This window comes from Fukomys damarensis, unplaced genomic scaffold, assembly GCF_012274545.1.
Source record: "Fukomys damarensis isolate Sample0158 unplaced genomic scaffold, DMR_v1.0_HiC HiC_scaffold_36, whole genome shotgun sequence".
Taxonomy (NCBI): Eukaryota; Metazoa; Chordata; class Mammalia; order Rodentia; family Bathyergidae; genus Fukomys; species Fukomys damarensis.
In genome coordinates, this window is record NW_022900948.1 from 7,349,256 (window position 1) to 7,374,186 (window position 24,931).

At 35.5% G+C, this 24,931-nt stretch overlaps 1 protein-coding gene and 1 pseudogene across 2 annotated transcripts in view; both read right to left on the minus strand.

The window, feature by feature from the left end:
- Lingo2 (leucine rich repeat and Ig domain containing 2) overlaps positions 1-24,931 on the minus strand; it is a 1,157,994-nt gene that overhangs the window by 768,965 nt on the left and 364,098 nt on the right. The gene's annotated exons all lie outside the window — the stretch shown is intronic.
- Positions 11,880-11,969, minus strand: LOC117284379 (annotated as a pseudogene).

The window sequence follows — 24,931 nt, forward strand, 5'->3', positions numbered from 1 at the left end:
TATATATCTATATCTATATATAGATATAGATATATATATATCTATATATATTTGTAAAGTTTTAAAATTCATTATTAATATGTTGGTCCATAACTTTTCTGATTTATCTTCTAATATTTTTATTTGAAAACTGTCTCTTTCAATGACATATTTCAAGCAACACAGAGACTTGTGTATAAGTAGGCACTTAATCAGAATAATAATTCATTATTATTTTACAGTTAACTTTTCTGATAGTCACATAAGTTGCTTCAGAAAGAAGTTAGGAGGTCCGGGTATTTAGCTCAGTGGTTCTACCACCTGCATTGCAAGAGCAGGGACCCAAGTTCAATCCCCGGTGCAAAAAAAAAAAAAAAAAAGTTAGGAAAAGATTTCTGTGAAATCTGCTAGGTGGGAAGTTATCTGTGATTACTTAATAAAATGGTTTGATCAGAACTTTGTCTTATTGCCAATAAACACCTCATAGCTTGAATTTTTATTTCTAATAAATATGAATATGAATATAAGTAACTTTTAGAGATATCAGAATAGTGGTACTTCCACTTCAAGTCTAAATGTGACTATAATATAAAAGAAACTAATAACAATTATGAAATCATTTTGGGAAACACACAATGTTACCTACCAGCAGCCAATTTACTTGCAGTAGCAACAAATAGTAAGTAAAACTTGAAGTAAAGTGGGATATATTTGAAGACCCATTGGTAGAATCCCAAAATTCAAAGACTATCTGCAGTATGAAGAGTGAAGTACAAGAGGCTTGTAGCTTCTTTTCTTTCTGTTGCTATGTATGTGGTCTCTAGTTCTCCTAGGAAGCATAAAATTCCAAACCAGAAAGTCAAAAGAGAAATAAGTATGTTAGGATATTGCCACTGTGTCTTTATGTCTCTGGAATCAATGATTTTTTTTCTAAGTTGCCAGATTCAGGTAACTTTCTCATATAAACGTATAGAATAATTAGCATATGTTAGAACTAAAAAGAATCATACAAACCATAACTCTGAGAAAGATAAAAATGAGCAATGAATATCACTTGTTAAACTAATATCTGAATTTGTTAGTTAAAAAATACGTTAAAAAGTTCACCATACTTAAGGCTTGTGTAGGGGAGATTTAGACCATATTATCAACAATTTATTTCTCAGTAGCACTATGTATCCTCTTTAAATCAATTAAGTGGATAATAAGCAACATCTTTTTTTCAAAAAAGAAATAGAATAGTACAGGAAAGTTAAAATGCATTATAAGTAGGAATATTTTTTTCAGATGTGTATTTATGTATATATGTGTGCAAATCATGTGTTTCTTGAATTGCACTGTGAAATATATTTTCATTTAGTCTGGATCACAGTAAACAATATTTAACAATGACTGTTTTTCATGTGAGAGCTATGATTGAACCGCAGATTTGGTTCAGTGGTTTCGCTGCCTACCTTGTAAGTGCTAGGGTCCAAGTTCGATCCCCCATACAAAAACAAAAGAAAAGAAAAAACAAAAAACTATGATTGAGAATCATAATTCTAAACAAAAGTTGATATATTAAACAGTTTAATTAGCAGTTTTTTGATGCTGTAAATCATACTATCAAGTTGAAGCCTATAAATCATGATGTTTTATTTTTCTTTAATATACTAGACATTGTGTGATATTTCTCAAAATAACAACTCAGCATTGGGCATAATAAAAGTCCGATGTTCTGACATCAGTCCAATTAATTTAGCAGGACTTGGATAGTGTGAATATCTGAGGAGCAAAGTAGGATAGGAAATAAACTAGTGAGGTTTTCAACCTTCTTATACACACTTATTGGAGCCAACGTCTCCCTCCCTCACATTCAAAATTGCTATGCATGTATGGGACAAACTATGAGAACAAACAAGTGATACCAAAAGCAACATAAAAATCTATGCAATGAAAGTTTGTAGGTTAATTAGGCATTATTGAAAAAACAACTAAGAAATCCAAAGACCTGACCCTAAGCCTGAATATACTGGGCCAGCTATTTCCTGAATACCGAAGGGATTCAACAAAGCCTGATTTATTTAATCTCTAAATTCACAATCTAGTATCTTCTCTGCTAGGTTCAGGTTAAAAAAAAAAGGAGCTGGAATAGGAGAAATTATTTCCCTACACTATTTTAAATTGAATTTCAACAGTTTTCAAATAAGGCTTCTCTAGATTAAGAAAGAATCTTATAACAAGAAATGGGCAATATAATTTAATACATACCCTAATCAGAAGGAACATTATTTTTCCTCTCTAAAATAATGTGTCTATATTCTACAGCAAAATGAAGGGTCCAAAAATCCAATTATTTTCAAAGATATTCAGGCTTAAAAGTAAATCATTAGGCAAATCAATGTGTGCTGAGCTGTTAAATCATAGGAGAGCTGAAATCTTTTAGCCAATCAAAGATCATCTTCATAAATTTTACTGAACAAATAGCAGTAACATTACTCCTACTGCTTCCTTTGAGATATATGATATATTTAATATTCTTGTCAGAATCCAATGCTGGATGGCCTTCAATTTTAAAATGATGACAATGGAAGATATGAAAAGTACCTTAGGAAATGATTAAGATTTCATGGGGATTATGTTAAAGATTCAGGTCCTATAAAATTCATGCCACAACATTCAGGGCTGTTTGATTTTAAATCCTGATTTGTCAACACTTGCCCCAAACATATAATTTCATAATCGAGAGATTCCTTTGGCACATAAGTAAGTGTTGAAATGTGTTACTCAGGATTTTTTTAAATGCAGAAGTTTACCAATGCATTATTTTTTTCTCTAATACATTGGATGGATTCATATTTCTAAGCATCAGTGGCTGCATACATTTTCTTTACAGATTTTCTCCCCAGGTATACATTTTAGTATTTTACAACTTGCAGCTTAGTGGATAATCCAGTAAACTGAATATCAAACACCTAAATTACCCACGCTGGGCTCAAAATTAGGATCCTTCTGCCTCAGCCCCCACAAGTAGTTGGGATTAGAGGTGTGCACCACCATGCCCACCCTCTCTCTGTAATTTTAACTAGTTCACAAAAATATAACTATCACGTGGCTTCTACTTGTCTCATTAGTCACAATAATGTCACAATACAAGTTTAAACTCTAAGATCTGGGTGATTACAAATGTCTATTGTGTATCTACAGTGGTCAGATTGTGACATCACCTCTCATGTGAAGCTTTTCTAATTTCGGGCCATTGTGCTACTTTAAAAGTAGTTTAAGGTAGAAAGGTGACGCTGAAGCTTTCTGGAAATTGTATACCTCTAAGATGGTTTGGAAATCAAGGCATCATTTACAACTCACTCATGGAATATATTCTAGTGAACACTGAATCCTTGAAGTAACGATTAGGGTAGTTTAGTGACAGTGAGACTAACTGAGATCAGCATGCGTGAACCTTGGAAAAGAAAAATTCATAGAATTTTCTAGTGTAAATATGTAGATAATTATAATAGAGAATTTCATTTTTAACTATTCAATTTTTTGAAGAGTTCAGATAAAACAAATAAAATACCTGATAAATTATCTTGAAAATTAAAATTGACAATATTTTTTAAAATGAAATACATATAATTTAGATGAAAATGTATTCTTGAATTATTTTGGACTTATGGGATTTTCAGAGTTACGTCTTAGTCAAGCTTCTACCCAGTCAAGGTGAAGGCGCAGCCAGAATGCAGTAATTTTACCTGTGAGTAGGTCCTTATCATGGAGACTCCAAGCTCTCCCACAGCATCGCTTCCATTTCTTATTAGGTCAGTGAGTTCCTTAAACGTTTTATGCCTGATCAATTAGCAAAATGACCTGGCAGCACTGGAAAATAATAAATATAAAGCAGAGAGGTATGCCCACATGTATTATTAGAAAAGCTGTTTCCCGTGGTCCAGGTAAATTTAATATGAAGAACCTCTGCACTCTTGAAGTTCCAGTGGATTCAATAACTGGATTATTATAACCAGGAATTAGAATATCAGAGTTTTGCCGGGCATCGTGGTGCACGCCTGTATTTCTAGCACTCGGGAGGCTGAGGCAGGAGGATTGCTATGAGTTCGAGACCAACCTGAGCTACATAGTGAGTTCCAGGTCAGTCTCAACTACATAGTAAGATCCTGTCTCAAAAAACCAAAAGAAAACAAAAAAGAAGAAAAAGAATATAGGAGTTCTAATATCAGTTATAGGCAATTAATTTTGAAAAGTTAATAATACTCACTTCCAGTCCTATCAAACTGGAGTACGTCTCCATATTAACTACAGAATGCTCCTACACGGAATGCTAACCCTATCATCTGATACCCAAAGCAAATGCACTAGCCCTCCCCAAAGCTATAAGAATTAGGACACTATGTTCACATTAGGGACAAACCAGCATCACTTTTTTTTTCAGTAAGTCTCATAAAAAGCCAAGAAGACTGAAAATATCTTAAAGTTAATATAAAGATTATTCTTTTTTCCATGCTTCTCAAACTAATTTAATTTTTATATTTTACCCTGGATCAGCATGAGTCAATATTTCTCAATCACATTTGCCTAGACTCCTGTAAAACATTTTTCTTCATATAGCTGAGTACCATTATTTCACTTTAAAGTTTTATAGAGAGCATCCCAGAAAATAATCATCATAAAATGTTTTCTATGTTTCGCTATAAAAACTTAACATGAGGCTCACATTTACATTTATTGAATGAGGTCCAATGTGCAGAACTGCTTTGAAAATTGAGAGCAAGCAAAGGTTTGTGAAACACAAAGAACCAGTTTGCTTCTTTTTTTCTAATAAGAATTTATGTAGCCTGATATTTTCCTTTCAGATTTCCAAGACTAAACTCAAGCACTGTCATTCAATTAACCCTTCTGGATGGCATTTGGTCTTGTTTTGCTATACCAATTTCTAGCCTTAAAGTACAAATTTAGCCTATTTTTATATTATGTAAAATTTATCTAAATAACATGTATTTTAAATATAAAATGACAGGTTTTTCACAGTGATAGCATTTGTAATTACTAGTTTACTGATTTGTTTCTTCCATTAAAATATAAGCCCCTTGAGGCTAGGAATCTTACTCATTTTGATAACCCCAGGGCTTCCACAAGGGCCTGACACATAGTTAAGATTCCAGGAAACACTTGGGCAATAAAAGGCAGAATAAGAATCAGATAAATTTAGGCACCAAACAATATAATTGTCTTACTGACCTTATTATTTATAATACTGATCATGGCAAATGGCACAGCTTTTAGCATTCTCAATGATTGGAATCATCACCTCACCAAACACATAATAGTAGTGAAAATACTTCATTTATCATCATATTGTAATTTTTGAATCATGCCAATTTTTTTTCTCTCAATGCAGTTCGAGCAATGCTTTAACCATTCTGCAGAACGTGAAGATTTTAGAGTTAAATGCATCAGTTACACACAATCTTGTGATGTGATCCTGCCATGAATCCTTAGTCATTCATCCTCGGCCCACAGAACGCCATCTGCTTATTTTGGGTTACCTTCTTACAAGGAGAAAGAGAGGGAAAGTAGTCCTGGGCTGATTTTACTCTCCTGAATTTTGCAAGTGTAAGGTATGTTTTTGTTTTAAATGACATTATTGTTTTTATATTTTGAATAACATTATTGGCTCTAAATGGTAATGGTTCTACAAAGATATGATACAAACATTCTGATTTCTTGAGAAGTTATCTTGCATGCATTCTTCCCTGATGATTGAGAAAGTGAAACAAATAATGATCTGAAGAAAGTTTTAACTGACCACAGTCTTGATTTGATTTCTGTCTAAAGTTACACTTTCATACAATCCTAGCACTGTCAAGAGTGTGGTTTGAGCCATTTATTCCATGTGACAGGCTCTCAGGGATAAGGTGAAAGCTATGTAATTTAATGGTACAATGAGCAGCCAAGAATGCATTCCATCGTTTCATCAATAGTAACCAAACCTGCAGCCACTCAAAGGAGAAATGGAATTACAATCTCAGTTGGTTCCTTTCATTTAAATAATATCATTAAAATGATATTTTATGATAAAAATTCAAGAAGACCTTAACAGTCTAAATATTTCTACTTTTATTTCATCCTTTGATTTTTATAACATCTGTGTGAAGAGTATAAATGCACCCTGAAGATAAATTTTCTTAGGTAACATGAACAGTTAAAATAAAAGCTGATGCTAAAACTGTAGTCTTCTATTATTTAGAGCAAATTTGGCTCCAATCTTACATCTGTATTATACACTTTTATATATTTTTATCATTGTATTTAACACATATGTGGACATATATAAGAGAGGCATGACAGGGCCATGGTATAAACAAATCTTGCAAGTGGAAAGTTTTATTTAATAAAATTAATATAACTTAAAAAGGTGAGACATCACCTTGAAAAGGTGAGGAACATCATAGAAAATTTATTTACAGAATAGTAGTTGTTGAAATGCAATAACTTTTTCGGGTTCCAAGTTTCTTAATAGAAATAAGCAAATTTATATGCCATGGTTTGGATGTGGTTTGTCCCATAAAGTAACATTTGTTGGAAGTGTGGCCCCATTGTGATGCAATTTTTAAGGAATGAGGCTTAAAGCAAGGTGATTAGGTCCTTGGGAGCACTGCACTCAGGAGGATTGATGTGGGTCTCACTGAGTTTTTTGTTCTTGTAAAGTCAAATTGTTATAAAAAGAGCAAGTCTAACTTCTGAATCCTTCTCTAGCTCCCTATCTTACCATGCGATTCCTACTTCCCAGAGGAGCACCTGCAATAATAATAAGGCCACGCTGCAATGTAACCATGGCAGCACTTATCAGAACAGAGCAAAAGCCAGTGACATCTCTTGGACCTTCAGAGCAGGGAACTAAAAAAGCCTACTTTATTTACAAATTACTCTGCCTCAGGTAGTTCGTTCTAGCAATGGAAACCAGACTAATATGCCACTGAGAGAAGGAACACATTTTCCATTACTAAGAACGTAACAATCTTCAGCATCAACCCAACTTTCTATTTATTTCCCCAAGAAAGTAATACCAACATTTTCTAAATCATTGCAATAGTTCACAGTAATATTCCCAACATCTATTTTTTCCTGCAAATTCTTTTCCATAGTACAGCCACAGTGATTGTTTAAAAATGCTAGTACTATGTGAATATTTCTCTTATTTCTTCATTTCATGGCTTTTGCTTGGTAAATCTTCTCTAATGGTTAATATTCCCCAAATATTTTGGTCTTTCACTTTCCAAAAATCTATAAGCTCTTTAATATCAGAGTTTCACATCATTCTTCCGTCTATGTTGAAAATATTTCCATCAGCCTGAAAACTTTGCTTTACCCGCTAATTCCAACAACACAAATTAGGTTCTCCCATTATAAATTCACACATCTCCTTTTGTTTCTTTTGCCTAACAAATTTTATACACATTAAAGTTCATAATTACCTCACTGAAAGGAAAGCAAAGAATTGAAAAGTTAGGCCTGATTCAGACACTTTGATAATAAGTCAAATGATATGAGATATGCTCTATTTACAGGGTGAATTTATAAATTCAAGAATAATGAAACATATTTCAAAGTGAGACAAAATTTTTCAAGATCACACCACAAGGGTAGAAATTAAAACTTAAATGAAACTCTAATTTCAGTTGATTTTTAAATGATAAAGCATTGTATATAATTTTATTTCAACTACAAAACAATTAAATTGCAAATGATTCAAATAACATTTGCAGCAGGGACTAGAAACACTTGTTATCACATATTCCACCCTTTACGGATTTGTTTGGATGGTTGTGAGAACTGTATTGAAAGGGAGTCTAGGCACAATTCAGACTTATGCAGGAAGAGTGCTATGATTTAATAATGTGTTTTCTGGGCAGAGAATCAGAAAAATGGTGATTCACCTTATATTTGAAGTAAAAAAGGATGAGAGGTGAAAGGAATTTGACTCAGAAATAAAAAGAGAAAACTCCCAACGCCTGACAACTGAATTCTTCTTTAGGGCCTCTGTCACTATGTAATATTTAACAATCTCCTAGTAGTAAGTAAAACACCTAAAATTTGTTTTTCTTCGGGCTACTGGAGTATACTTTACTTTGCTGTATTCCACTACCTTACTAGTCATTCTTTTTGGGTATATCAACCTCTCTGCCTTCCTGGAATTCTTTGGTTTCTTCAGGGCTCTGTTTTTGTGCCTCTTCCATTTCTACTTGGCTGTTTTAATTCCATTTCAGAACCTTAAATATTCTAATGCTAAGAACACTTCCAATTAATACATCTTTATTATGAAAATTAAAACTAAGGCAGGTACTACAAAGAAGAGGGCATTATTGTCAAATTTAAATGAATATTTATTATTTTTACTGTGTGATTATCTAACAGTACTTACTTTCAAATAAGGACTTTCGATAAACAAATATTTTCACTGGAAATTGTCGCGCGCCATTATTTCCGGGTTCTTCATGCCCTGCATGAATCCCGGATGCGAGTCCGCCGGTGATGGCGGTTCACGCATGCGCAGAAGGGGCGCTTGGCTCGTCAGAATGACGCAGGCCGGCATTGACCAATAGAAATGGGCTACGTCACCCGGGAGGCTATAAAAGGCAGGCTCGCATCCGGCTCGGGGTCTTTCCGCCATCTTGAAGAATGTAGAAGAAACTCCAATAAAGCGTGCTTCAGAAGAATCCTGAGTGTTGCGTGCTCCTTGCTGGCGAGGTGCGCGCGACAGGAAATTACATAGATACTACCTTTTTCCATTACTGAAAACATCTAAATTTAGAAAAATAAAATGTAAATATATTTCTTTAAAAACATTTTTCATGATGTGCAATCATTTGCTATTGTTCTGGGTACATCATGCTTAAATTATGCTCTAGTAAGAATTCTGATCGTATGGAAGGGAATCTGTGCTTAGAAGCCTAGTGCAGTATGACCTATGATCTAAAAATACTACGAAGCCAGGGATTTGGCTCAGTGGTTTCAGTGCCTGCCTTGCAGCAAGCATGAGGGCTGCAGTTCGATCCCTGATACAAAAAAAAAAAAAAAAAGTTAAAAATACCATTAATTCTTAGATGAAAAAAGTATTATAATAAAAGATACAGTTACATTGATCCTTCTCAAAATACCCCCCTTTTCCCTGAACTCATTTAACCCATCATTCTTGGCACTTTTTGAAGCAGTTCTGGGAGTTCTTTTGTGTCTTTATTACACTCTTGTGGCTGCTTCGATGTCCTGAATTCACTTAAAAAATGTACCTTTCTTGGTCATTCTGACTTTAAGGAAGTGCCACAGACACAGGATGCCAGATACAGTGAGTGAATAAGGTGGGTGACGTGACAACACACCACGATGTCTCTATGAGCCTGCCCTCCTGTTGGATGTTATTTAGCAGCAGCATTCACTATATTTTTGATTGTGTCTTGGAAAGAGTACATCCAAAACTGCCTGACAGAATGGCGAGAATAATAAGATAAGTCCATTTATAGTGAAGGGCTATCTTGAGCAGGGATTAATGGCAATGTGTCTTTTACCATCATTTTATTTAAATATTCATGGTATATTTTGATCACATCTGGTACCCAATAATAGCTATCAAATGCTACTAAATTCCCCAAGCACATATGCCATGAAAAAGTGAGTACTCGTATCTTGGTCCTTCCAAATATTTTAAGAAAGAGTCTTAACACACTAATTGAAACAGTAAATTCCATGGCACAGGATTGATCTCAGAAAACAGCTTCTCATTACTCTCAAAATTCAAAGTTCAGGAGCAAAATAACTTCTTTATTCTGTTGTGATAAAGGGGAGGGAGACACATGCTCTTATGAACTGAGATCTCAACTAGGCCAAGCTTGTGTGTTTCGGGGGTCCTAAAGTACACAGAAAAGGAGGCACTGAGGGCTGAGAGGAAACATCCACAGCACATTAGTGTTAATGACAATCTTAGCTCCTGTGGAAGCTGGAGTTTATGAGTGCCATTCCTATGAGCTTTAAACATTAGATAATGTTGGTATTTAATCTAGTGTCCACGGAGTCATGGATAATTATAATGACATAGTCTTCTGACTCCTGTAGCCAGCTACAAGAAAAGGATAGGGTGGATATTTTCAGTAACTGACTTATGTAAAGAGTATTCCAAATATTAAAGTGTTTCTCCATACTCAGAAGTCTTTCCATGTGAGAAATAAGTAAGACCCATTGAGGCCCAAGCAGTGTCACAAGCCTGTAACCCCAGCACTATGAAGGCCGAGGCAGAGGGATAGCTGTGAGTTAAAGGCCAGCCTGAACTACACAGTGAGAACCTATAGCAAAACAAAACAAAACATGGGGCGGGATAGCTCAATGGTGCTGACACCTGCCTCACAAGCATAATATCCCCAGTTCAATCCCTGGTACCAAAAGAAAAAAAGAAAAGAAAAATAAAAAATGGCCCAGTTGATCCTTTACTCCTCTTCCTTCCTTCCTTTCTGCCTTCCTTCTCATCCTTTCCTTCCATTCTTCTTTCCTCTACTTAATTAATATTTAATGAGCATTCACATCTACTGTGTTGTCAGGTGCCGGGAAATAGACCATTCAACAAAGCAGAACAGATTCCCTCATTCATAGTGACTCTGGAAACAGATTAAAGAAAAAACTAATGAATAAGTCAACGATACTTTATAATAAAAGCTATAAAAAGAGTAAGGTTAGAAAATGTATAAAACTGGAAGAGTCTAGGTTAGATAATCATGGAAGGCTCCTGAGCTGAAACATAAAAAATAATCTAGACACGCACATGCTCAGTATGAAATACTTCTTGTTAAGAGGAGCAAAAAACCCTAGAAGCAGAAAGACTGCATGGTCTAGGAGAACCTGGAAGGTTGACATGATTATAGAGAAGTTAGCAGGGAAACCTGGAGGTACAGAGAAGCAGAGGCAAATGCAGAGGCTAAGAGGCATTCACGCAGGGCCTCCCAGTCACAAGTATCATTACTACGTAGAGTGTTTCTCCTCACAAGACTGCTTGGCACATAGGCCGCAACACGATCAGAACCCAATCACATAGGTAACAATTCTTAAAGATAGGACTTTAGCCCAAGATTATGATGCTCTCTCAGGGTTATTTTGTGGTAACTGTGCCAAAAAGAAGCAAAGAAACAAATGAAAACATGAGAGGGAAATTCATGTGAATTTAGGTATTTAGGATACACAGAGATTTTATAAAGAAGTTGTATAAAGGTAAAAGTTAAAATACACAAGATCAAGAGCTTGGAGAAATTTTTCAATTAAACCACAATTTCAGGAAGGTTGCTTCATCCAAGCAATAGTTGTACAACAGAATGTTGGATTTAATTAGTAATTTTCAAGATTGGTGTTCATTTTAGTAAGGCAGTGTCTGTTGTTTGTACTTTAAATAAATTAGGATAATGGACAACTAAGAGCAGAAGATAACAGGAAAAAAATTAATATACCCTGCTTAAAATAGGATAGATAGAGGGCTATGGGTCTCATAGCAGGTCTTTACAGACTGCCATAGACCTTAAGACAGCTCTGATCAATGTCTGTGATGATTCCAATTGTTCTTCCGGGTATGAAGCTATGCTTTTAGGCCAAAGATAAATTTCAAGAAGGAGAAACATAAATAAGCAATATGAAAACAAAACTTATTTTTGATATTGAGAGACTAGTAAATCATTACTGAAGTAAAAAGCTTTTTGCTGAAACACTCATGATTTCTTAATATTAAACCTGGTCTACATTGTATACCAAAACTCAGCACCAAGAATAAAATCAAGAAGGTATGCTGGAATATTAGCGGCATCAATCCTGAAACAAAATTGGAATTTTGTTCTATCCTTTAATCAGAGTTATGAACAAAGCAAAAAGAAGCAAAAAGAGAATCAAATTTAGTACTAGCAAATAATATTTTAAACTTATAGGAACAGATACTACATTTGATCTCAGCAAAAAAGCTTAGAAGTAATAGCAGCTAATATTTCAACCAAACCCTGAGGAAGATACAAAGTTGGAGTTCAGGCAAATCCTTCTGTCCTTATAGTCCCACTTAGAGATCATTTGAGATGTTCACAAAAATCATGAACTGGCTCCTCAAGTCACAAGGAAGCATCCAGTCAGTCTTTGGGGCCTTTAGGGTCAGTATCGGGGTCAGTAGTCTCCTCTCATCTGTCAGGGGTCATCCATTTCTAGCCATCAAATCTTCCCTCATGTTTGTCAGTGTGTACAGTGGTTTCTTCAACCTGTATTTTGTCCTCTTTTGTCTTCTTTGGAAAACTATATGCTCATCAAAGTACTCGAACAAAAAGAATAACCTTCATCACATGGACATCATCACAGATGTTTCCTATGACATATGCTAAAAAGGGCACAGTATGGTGGGAAAAAATATGGCTAGTATCCTGAAAAACCTGATTATGAGTGAACTAATTATTAATGGTGTAGAATTAGTCAAGTTATATACATCAGTTTCCTCATGTAAGATGTAACTCCCGTGAGAAAAACTAGGAAATCTGGCATCACATCCGTGAAATCACCCTGTTGTGCTCCTAAGACTCCTACATGTCAAGGGGACCTTGTAAGTGGACAGAGACCAAAATAGCCAGAAAAATATTCAGAGGAATGTTGGAAACTCTGCAGACTATTGTGATTGGCAGAAACTTCTTCCAATACCTTGTCAGCTGCTTTTGGAATGGTGTTCGTATAAAAAGGGAAGCAAACTAATAACATCACTACTATGTAATTTATAAAATATTTTCCCCACTATAGAGAGTAATTGGAATGCTGTAGTCCAGCCAGCCACCACTAGACATTCTGACTACTTTCTGGTAAATGGTTATTTGGCCTATCATTACTGGACTTTCTGAGTGGTGCTGTTATTAACTATTAGCAGGAGCTTTGCAGGATTTACCGTGTGTTTGTTGTTAAGTATGTATGCATCCCAGTGTGATTTTATCAAGCCAGTACTATTGTTCAACATGCGCCTGTTCCCACCATGTGGGATTTTCTAAGCTTTTTGTTCCACCTGTATGTGGTTCTTGTTGACCTTCCCCTGCTGGTAAATAACTATTAACTCTAGACTTCTCTATTATTTCCTGTTAATAAGCCTTATTAAAATTTACTCTCATAAGCTGTCACTGGGTATTTTTTTTTCTTCAGTGCCTCCATGACTTATTCAGTGCCTCACTACACGGATAATACTGAAATACTTGTAAAATGACAATTGGCCTTATGTATGTTTATATGTGCACAGATTCAACTGACCTCAGAGCAAAAATATTTGAAAAATGTAGTATCTGTACTGAGAATGCATATTTTATTATTTCTTAAACACAATATTAACAGAATTACTATTGCATTAGGTATTATAAGCTACACAGGAATAATTCAAAGTATATGGGAGGATGTGTGGAGGTTATTTGCAGAAACTCCACCATTTTATACATCCAGAGATTTTGGTGTCTGTATGGTAGGCATTGGGGGAAAGACCTATAATCAATTCCCAATAGATACTGAGGGACTACTGTCTGATGTATTACAAAATAAGAATCTGATATCCATATGTAGAGAACTCCAAAAACTCAATAACAAAAAAGCATATAACCCAATTTAAAAATGAAAATTGATCTAAATAGACAATTTTCCAAAGAAGTCATGGAAGTGGCCAACAGATACATGAAAAATGCTCAACAGTACGAGTCATCAGGGAAATATAAATCAAAACCACAATGAGAGATAATCTCATCCTGGTAAGAATGGCCATTATCAAAAACTAAAGATAACGAGTAATAGGAGGATGTAGAGAGATGGATAACCTGCCTTACTGTTGTTGTGAATGAAAAACAGAACAGCCATTATGGAAAATAGTATACATGTTCCTCAAAAAATTAAAACTGTAACTACCATATGATCCAGTAATCTCAGTACTGGCTATGCATCCAAAGGAAATGAAATCAGTAAAACCTAAATGCCCATCATATGATGAATGGATAAAGAAATGCACAGTATACATGATAGAATATTACTCAACCATAAAAAGAATAAGATCTTCTCATTTGCATCAGCATGAGGGTAACTGGACATCATTTTAAGAAGTGAATGAGACAGGGAGGGAAACAAAAGTTGTATGGAAAGCACAACTGCAGCTGTGGTATCACTCCCTCTGCATTCACTTGGACTTGCACAGCACCCCACCTCTCCTCCAGAAATAAGAATAACAGGGAACCAGGAAATTCCTAAAGTTCTAGACCAGGGCATGTGTATGTCAGATGCATTGGTCTGACCTACACTGAACTTTCCTCACTCGAAACTCATTCCGGATTCATACATATGGGCTGCACACTATTCATGTAATTATAACTAATTAAATAATGGGAAAGGTCATGTGCAGTAGAAAGAAGTTAACGTGACCAGCACCCTGTCAATCTGTCGGTGGTATCCTGAAAGGCCCCATGAGGGCAACCTGGCAATGGAGCACCGTTTTTTCAAATCTGACAGTCTAACTTATTTCCATTCCTTCGTCCCTGCTGCAGAGCACTTTTCTCTCCTGCTTCTGCCAATTTTTTTTAGTTTCCTCCAAGAGGAAATTGATAGCTGTGAGTGCAGCTCTCTCGTTAATTTCAATAAATGTGGCTAGGTATTTTTTCCTTACCATCATGTATATAACTTGCAATTCTTTGTTCTCTTGTACAAGAATCTGAACTCTATCTCCATCATGCATTGTATCAAAAGTATTGAATGATCAAACTTATATGTAGATCTAAAAAGATGAGTTGCAGAACTTCAGACTAGAGGCTGGGAAAAGTGAGGCTGGGGCATATGCTAGGAACAGGTTGATCAATAGAACAAGTTCTGGGTATTTTTGCAAGGGAGGTGATGACAGATAACAGTACTGAACTGTACATTGCACAAAGGTAGAAGAAGGCATTTGCAAAGATTTGCCCATGAAGTAATGGTAAATGTTTGAGGATATAGTCATGTTTAACCTGATGATAAATTATCTGTATTCAAGTATTGTAAGGTACTCCATTAATGTGTACAATTTTTTGTTTTGATGTAGAAGTTAAAATAAACAATATTAAACATTTTATTACACATTAAATAATAATTCTTTAGAAATTATGAGTCTTCCTAATTTGGGAGACTATACAGGGCATGGAGACAGAGGCAGAAAGCGACCCTGGACATGTTCTTTCATTCTCCTTTTTACAAACCTCCCCTCAGCACAAATTCTGCTAGCCTCTCACTGGGCTCAGATGCTGAAGATAATGCAAATGAACAATATGTTAGATAAAAGAGCCAAAAAACCAGGACCAGACCAGAAGTACAACAAGTCTTTGTTATGGGGAGGATCTACCAGGCTGTCTCCAAACAAAGGAGAGAAGCACAAGGAGCTTCTTTTATAGGAGTGGGGTGGGGTTAGCCTGATCTGGGTGGAGTTGAGTGAGGTGGTATTAAGAGATTGGAGGAGCCTGTGACACCACTAGCTGCTAGGAGGTAGCAAGTACTAGGTTACTCTTTTGGTGGGAGAAGAGGCATGATGGGAAGAAGAAGCTGTCCCTTGGTAGGAGAAGCCATGTTTAACAAAGAGGCTGTTATCCCATGTGACAGCCATCTCAGGCACAGAGCATTATGGGAAGGAGGCTACTGTTTCATGTAGCAGCCTTTTTTTTTTTTTATCCAATGCTATCCCCATAAACATCCCAAAAATCAGATATTGACAGATTAATTCCAATTTCTCATTGAGTTTATTGGTACATTTTAGTCATACAGTACAGTTACATTCATCATTGGGATCTTGTACCTTTACATGACAGGTCTTGGTTCTCATTTTTTCCCTTTATCCTTGCCCTCCCCTCACCCCCTCCTCCCTTCCCTATTTACAAATACTTTATTTCCATTTTTTCATTTTCTCATGTTTTTTTTCTTTTTTCTTATTACCTTTCCCCTACCCTTCCCACTTTCCCTACACCTTTAGCCCTTTTCTTCCTATTTGACATTGTCAATTATCTCATTAGGATCTTATGTACTATGGTTTATTCACACCAGAGAAACTATTAGGTATTTACACATGTGTTACTTATTTCACTTAGGAGTATATCCTCATGTAGCGCCTTCTTGAGGAAGGGAAATTTAACATTATGGATATGGGCCTTGCCTTCAAGAAATTACATCTACCAAAAATGTTCAAGGAATCAAGACCTCTCTGTAAACTTAGGAAGATATTACATTTCATTTCCCCAAATTCCTTCTATGTGTGATTCTGCAGGACTGAGGTTCTCTGTCCAAGGGAATACCTTTCACAGTGGTTTTTAGGTGGGGAAATTCTTTGTTTGTATATATTGAAACTATGCATACACACAATGGTGCTGCTTCCAGAAAGCAGTGATTAAAATAGGAGAAAATCTTGAAAAATCAACACAGTAATTCTTTTAATAATAGAGTTTATTATCTTGTCTTCAGAAAATATTATTATTTTTGTGCAACACCCTGCCTTTGTTTTTAATCAATCCTGTTTCCCTTGAGCTACTTTGTAATTTCTGTATTTTTTAATTGTCAGATTTCCTGAGAGTTTGCTCTCACTGCCTCTACCTTTTCTCCTCTATTAACTTTTCAATTCATTGTATTTTGTTTTCAGCCCCAGTCTTTCATTAACAATGCTCCCGGAGAGCTATATTCTATACTGAGAAAACTTCTGGCTTCTCCTACTCATTTTCCTCTTTTTTCCCTTCTAACTCTTTCTCCTTCATTTAATACACTCTGAAGAAACAGTAAACAAGCTATTATGTCTGGCATGAAGGCCTGACATTTTTCCTGGCATCTGCTACCCCCTTTTAAAAAATTCTGTTTATCATTACCATAGTCATGTTATGTGTGCATACACCCCCCCACACACACACAAATACACACATTGTTAATATAGAAATCACTACCACATCTTGATCAATCAATAAGTCACAAATCCTGGTTAAGAAGAATTGCATAATTAGTAGTAGTATATAGTGTCTCAAATATTTTGAATGAACTAGAAAATTTTCAGAATTATATAATATCAACTGCACTTGTAATACTGAAGTGTCTCATGCCAGGGAGAAGTTGAAATTAAATGCTGAAATTTTGAATTTGGATAAGAGACACTAAGACTCTCTAGAATCATTCATAATTAATTCTGGCAGGGGAAGGAAAGCAGCACCATTTAAGAACGCAACAGATGGAAATTTGTTTCACATCTGTAAACAAGAACAGTGAGATGATCATATTTAAAAGTCAAATCTTGTGTTAGTAGGATTTCTTAAATTCCTTGGATTCAGTGAATTTATGGACCATAACTAAATTCAGATCTAGAAGGATATAAAAAACATCCCCTCTTTCCACACCAGTGAAAAAGAATGTTTTTCGGTATTCCTACTCAAGTAGATGTACATTTGCTTAATATTTAACTAGGAAAACTGTATTACTTCTCTAACTTCCAAGTATATTTATTTAATTTAATGATTTCTTTAAAAACATCTACATCCTACTATATAAAATGAAAAATGTACATTTTTCTTTTAATTGTAACTATCCCCGTTTAAGCAAATATAAGGAAAATATAAGAAGAAAGGGTTTGATAGTATAAAGTCTATCTCTGAAGATATGTGACTAAGCTACGAGGAGAGGAGAGAGATGATTACAAGTTTCATGATAAGCAGGGTGTGGTCTGAATCTCAACATTCTGGGAGGTTTAGTAAGGAGAAGGGTGAATTTGAGGCCAGGTTAGGTGACTTAGTGAGACCCTGTCTCAAAAATAAACAAATAAAAAGAGCTGGGATGTAGCTCAATGCAAAGGCCCTGAGTTCAATCACTGGTACCACCAAAGTTTAAAAAATATGTGTGTGTGTGCGTGTGTGTGTGCGTGCGTGCATGTGTGTCTGTGTGTTATGGTAAAAACAAAGTATGGTAGAAAATGGGAGACAGATTTGAAAAATATTTATAATCATTTTAGGAACAGAAAAATGTGGAATCAACAATGAGGTCAGAATTTAAACTGGAAAATTATATGAAAATAAAGATATTCACTGAACAGAAAAAGAAAATGTCAAAACATATTGAGGGAGAATGAGTTCAGTTGGAATATGTTTATTGTAGATATTTTATGTCATCTACACTAATAATTCAAAGAAGTTTCCCTTAATAGCTCTGGAGCTAAGGAAACAGACTTAATCTGTGACCTTTGCACCTGTTTCTGTCTCTCTCTCTCACAAAGGCAAACACACCTTTAGGATCACAAGACAAACTAATGGGTATAGAAACTTGAGTGACTAAAGTATTCGGAAGAGTAAATACAGTGAGGTGGCTATAGGTCAGCATTACATTCCTGAATAATGCTGATGTTTAAATGACTATTTGTTTGAAAAATATCCCTGAAAATCACTCAAAAAAAAAAGCTGGAGAGTGAACAGGATCAAATGATAAAACTGAAAAGTGAAGAGATATTTTGATTCAATTGTCAATGGTTTCAAATTCTGGACAGCAGCAAAATCAACTGAATTAGCAACTGTGGCTTCTAGAGAAAACTGTCAGGGACAGGAAGATCAAAACAATAGGTTGAGGAAGAGGCACAAAGGATACTCTTGGAAATTCAGTTGAACTAGGAAGGTAGCCATTGGGTAGTCCCTCAGAAGGGGTGAAAATTTACAAAATATTTAATTACCTATACATTTTTTAATTTAAAGAGGGAATATATTTGGATAGCTTTAGATACTCAAGGAAAAATTCTACCTGGGGCAGAAAAAAATAACATACAGAAAAATGGGAGAAATAGACCACAGCTCAAAATGCAGGCCAACAGAATGCTATTTAAATCAGAGAAAGAAGGGCTACAATTATTGGAACAGTAATCTCAATCTACCAAGCTTGTAATTGTGGAAGTCTATTAATGCAAAAGTATGACTCTTACATTTCAATCTATGTACACTCTTGCAGTCATAGAGAATACCAGCGCTTGAATAAAACACTGAGGACGGATCCATTCTCAGGTCTTACACTGTATTTATTAACTTTGACATAACAGTCATCACCAGGATCAAACAATGAAACTGAAAATTGAAGAGAAATTTTGATGGAATGGTCAGTGGTTTCACATTCTGGACAGCAGTGAAATCAACTAAATTAACAACTGTGGCTAATAGCACACAATGAAATTCTGAATCTGGACAAAGTATCAAAAGTTTGCTGGGCGGGGGATTTGGATCACTGGCAATGTACCTGCCTGCTTTCTAAGGTCAAAGTCCTTAGCTTGATCCCCAGTACCAGAAAAAAAAGTTCGTATGCAAAGTTCATCTCATTTGACCTATTCATTAATATTCCTGGCTTTCTTTTCAAAATTTCAAAATGTAATTTCCTATCAATCAGATGACAAGATTTATTTTACATGGGATTGCCTCTTTATGCAAAGAGGTAGGAGTGAGAAGCTTAGAAGAAAGTTGATTGAACTGAATCCCCACATTGGTTTTATGGATTCTACCTCAATAGGAAATCTCACATGAAAAGAATATACCATGTATTCCTGGAGCCGTTTTGCCAGACACAGTGGTCTGAATCAGTGAGAAAAAAAAATGCTTGGGTGGATTCATTTATCATCATACACCTTTTTAAACTTAATAAAAGAGTCATTGTTATATTTTATCAACCTCATTTTCTTTTTAAATCAGGAATTATGATATTCTTTGCAATTTAGGCAAATTGTAGGTGAGACCCAGCTTACAATTGCACAGAAAGTCACATTTAGTATAACATTAAATAATAGCCTTCATTCACAATGGCTAATTTTACATCTGAACAACTGTAATATCCCTCATTACAAGGGGTCTGTGCCTCTACTAATTTTATTCTAAAAAAATCATTTCAGAATATTTTTGCTAAGTATCATAGGAGTTGCCTGGCAACTGTTAAGAACAAATGCAAAGAAAGAGCAGTGATTTAATAAAGGACTTAGATGATCAAAACCTTGTAAAATGAACTAGATTTCTACTTTATTCAGAAAATAATAAATACTATTCCTTGAGCTGATTTTAAATACAAGAATTAATAACTTGTTGTAAATTAGCTATAATATAATTAATAAAATTTGAGACATGGAAACTACTGAAAAGTAACCAATGGAGCATTTAAGATATTGTTCCCCCTATTACAATGAAAGACGTTTAGCTATTAGATCCCAGGGCTTATTAATTTATTAATCCCAGGGCTTATTAATCACTAGCAACTTTGAGAAATGCATCCATAGACATGGTGAAACAAATAAGAAAATTATACTTTACCTATCATGGGACTGTGGGAATTTTAGAGGCTTGGGAATTTAACAGATTCACAAGGTTTTCCTAAGCATTAAAGAACTCATACACATTAAAGACATGGCAAGTGACTGATCATCAACTGAGAGCATAGAAAAAGAAAGCAAAAGAAAATTTGAACACAGAGCTCAGTTATTCCCAAAATACATATAGAAAGGTTTAAAATTAAAGAAGTTCAGGATACCAGTTGTTTGTTATTCACAAAGAAAGTTTTGATTTCAAGTAAATGTCATTTTAATTATTTAGGCAGAAAACAAAATTGACTTGTTGAACATTGAGCTGTTTTTATATAATCATGGCAGAACAAAGATTTAGCATTTCGGGATGATACAAAAGACCTTTGAATGCCTTCAGGACTTTCTCTTCTTCCTCTAAGCTTCTCTCTGCAGTTTCTTCCTTCTAACACAGTTTTCTCTACAACACAAAAGGACAGTCACTAGCTGATCCCAAGATGTACTTTTAATGTTTCAAGACCACAAAATGGTTTCTTCTCTCTCAAATATAGCTTGAAAAAATCCAAAGGAGGCCTTTGGATTAGTCAGGCTTGATTCGGGAATTCATGACAGAAACACAGTGGCTGAGGGGCTGTGCCAATGGCTGGTTACTCTCAAGGAAACAGAACAGTGAGGGAAAAACAAAACAAACAAACAAACAAAAAAAACAAGAGTCTTCCAAAGGGAAAAAAATGGAAAGACTTTAGTCTAGGAAAAATGACAGAGGACAGGAATGTGCTCAGCTTTTGAATTTCTATTTTTGGTTTGCCATTTTATATGTAATATTCTCATAGATACTCAAGCACTTTATTATTTTACTTTTTGTATATATTTTTATTGGTGCATTTTAGGTATACAGTACCGTTACATTCATCATGAGGATCTTGTACCTTTTCATGATGTGTCTTGGTTCTTATGTTTTCCCCATTCCCCTAGCCTCCCTTTACTGGCTCCACCCTTCACTATTTAGAATGACTTTGTTTCCATTTTTTTTCTTTTCTCTTATTTTTTCTCTTCTCTTCTTACCTTTTCTACCCCTTCCGCTTCCCCTACATCTTTAGACCTCTTCCTATTATGCAATATCAATTATACATTTTGATCCTTATTTACACTTTTAGTTTATCATACAAGAGAATCTATTTGGTATTTACACATATGTGTCCTATTAATTTCACTTAAGAGTGTGTCTTCAATGTGCATCAACGTAGCTATAAAAGTCTCTAGTTTCTCATTCTTTAAGGATGAGCACTACTCCATTTTATAGAAAAAACACATCTTCTTTATCCATTCTCCAACTGATGGGCAATTGGGCTGTTTCCAAGTTTTAGCTATTACAAACTGTGCCGCTATAAACATGGGTGGGCATATATCACTGTGATAAGATTCTTTTAATTCTTTTGGGAAGATACCCAGCAGGGGAATAGCTGGGTCCAATGGGACTTCTAATCCTAGTTGTTTAAGGTATCTCCATATTGATTTCCACAGTGGTTGCACCAGTATGCACTCCCAACAACGAAAGGATTCCTTTCTCTCCACACCCTGCCAGCATTTGTTATTGGTTGATTTCTTGATAGCAGCCATTCTTTCTGGGGTGAGGTGGAATCTGAGTGTTGTTTTCATCTGCATTTCTCAAAAGACCAGTGATGTGGAACATTTTTTTCATATATTTATTTGCTGCTTTTAATCTTTGAAAAATGTCTGTTCATTTCAGATGCCCATTTGTGAATTGAGTCTTTATATTCAGGGGGTCTGATTTTTTGAGTTCTTTATATATTCTAGATAGTAGACTTTGTGTGATAAAACTCACTCATCCTTTTAGATAGGCATTGAGCCCTGATGGAGGTCAGTCATGTCTTCACATATGTCCCTCACAGGAGTAGTTCATTAACTCAATCCTGAGAGTGTGAAGTGACTGATCTGAAACCACAGGCGAGGCTTCTAAACCACAACAATTAGAGAGCAGTTGAGAGTGAAGTAGATTTTTTTTAGCAAAATAAATTTAATTCACTTAGCACACTAACTTTTCCTTTGAGCTGCATCAGTGTAAGAGTCATTGTTATGTCAGTTTACAGGAAGGTAAATGCTCGCTGCTCTTGTAAATCTTACCTGTCAGTTACCAAGCTCAAACCTCAAAGAGATGAGCTTCCTCATTGGTACTTTGAGTAGCAATGTAGAAAAGATGGAACTTGTGCATTAATTCATGGCTCAGACTATTAAACTAAAGAATAGTACAGCTGAAAAACAATGTTCTTAATTACAAAGTATTTTTGTTTTCCTAGCGATGGGCACATTCAGCTTTCAACCATCCCAGTAAGAAAATCAAGAGTTATTGTCCAAATAAATGCATAAATGTTCCTTTTTTGCTGTCAGAAGGTTTTCAGATGAGCGTTCCTTATTTTGACTACTCTTCATATTCCTGACTGATTCTTACTCCTTTGAAGAATCCTAAATCCTTCAGCATGACCAGATCAAGGCCTCACCTCACCAATCTGTTCTCTGCCTAATCCATTGAGCTTGCCTCCTATGATCACGCTGTCAACAAAACAGACTTCCCATTATTCCAAGGATAGGTCTGCATTTTCCAGCTCTTTGCTCTGCTCCTACCAACCTTCATGGAAGACCCTTTCATCTAATACTTTGCAATCTTTGAGGCCAGCTAAAATCCCACCATTTTTATAAAACTTTGCCTCATCTATAGTTGTCATTCCTTTCCATGCCCTCTCCCATCTGGTAGGCCTACATTTTCTTCTACATATCCAGAATATTTATAAAAATATTTCATGATACTACACTTGATATGTGAAATTTATATATTTTACCACTGTTGCACTTTCCAAATCATACACTGGTTATATTTTTGTGACTTTCTTTTCTTGCCTAGTTGTCAGATTCTATGAGATCATGTCTACCCATTCCATGTCTTGGCGTTCAGGATGTAGATAACAGAAAACTAAAAAGAGTTGATGCATTTCATAATGAATGAGACTGTTTAATTCTGTTCACAGTGAAAATCCTCAAGCCAAAGACCGACTCACCCTATACCCAAGCGGAACTAAACTTGAGCCAGCAGTTTCTGTCATCAATGAAGTACTGCCCAGAACAAAGTTCAAAACTTGGACCACAGAGGAAAACTAAGCAAGAGGAAAGGAATTGTACTGCCCTAATGTAAACCATGAAATGAGGATTCCAGTTCCACAGTTTCCTTGTGCCTGAAATTTCCATGAAAGCTCCCAGGGCTGTAGGAACAACTTATTTTCCCCTTCTATTCTTGGTAAAAGGAGGAGAGGACACTTACATAATTTGCTTCTTTGCATGTACCCACTCCTCAGTAGAAACCATCACCTTCTACATTAAATGGTTATCTGCTATTTTTGATAAAGTTATTTTCCTTTTCTCAAAAATTTTAGGTTGTCATGTACAGGTACATGCCTGGAGGTCATGTGGACTCTGATTTATTATTATTTTAACTAGGAGTACACAATGTGAAGCAAGACTAAACCTCATAAAATATTTAATAGAGCTAAACCTCTAAGTAAAACAGGATCAAAATGAGTGTTGTGTAGGCATTCTAGAATATTGCAATGAGATGTTCCTGGTTTAGGAAAGGAAATATACTAGATAATAAATAGCCAAAAGCCCAAGTTAAGGGTAAGGATATCAAAGGCCAGGAGAACCACAATGAGCAAGGCAATTATAAAGACTTAGAGAATTTCAGTAGGAAAGAGAAGATGATAAAAATGACACCAGGAAGCTTGGACGACGAAAATACAACATTCTAACTTTCAATTATAGGTTCTGAAAATAGATGCAAACTAGGAGAAAAATTTTGTTAAAGTTAATCCAATCCTACACATGGACATATGTCAAGCACAATTCAAGATCAGAAGGATAATAAACATGTGTCACAAATCACCCTACTGTATAAATCTATAGCATTAAATATTTAAAAATTAAGGGAAGGCCATTTTAAAAAATAATCTGCCAAAAACTGGCAAATATAGCTGGCAAGTATCAAAAAAAAACATAATTGATTTCTCAATTAAGACGCAGTGAAAATAGTAGTCCTGTGCTCATTAGGGAGACATAGACTGGGCACAGAAAATTGGAAGTCTACTTCGATTTTACTCCCTGAGAAACCATGGGATGTTAGGCTAAGCGAGCTGAAAACATTCAGTGAAGGCCAATAATGGTTTGCCATAAAATAGCAGCAGTCGCAGCTACAACAGCCCTACAGGCACGTCAGAAAGGGCACCCCATTCACATGCCCACACGCTGGGTAAGGGGTGGGGGAACCATCCTCATAAAGGAGTCTTCAAGGCTTTCTTTTTGATGACACTGTCACAGGAAGGATTAACAATGCACAGCTCACTCCATTGTTGCTTTCACAGTTAATTTGCCCAGAAATCTTCAGGAAGCTGTCAGCATCATACTCAAAGCAGAGAAAGCAATGCTTTATATACACTGTTGGTAAAAATAAATGAGTCTCTGAAACTTCACATTGGTTATACAGAGACAGGTCAGTAGCTCTGGTATTTGGAATAAGCATCCCCCAGAGAACACTTACTAATGGTCACACCTTGGATAGGTCTCCAGTTATGTTCAATG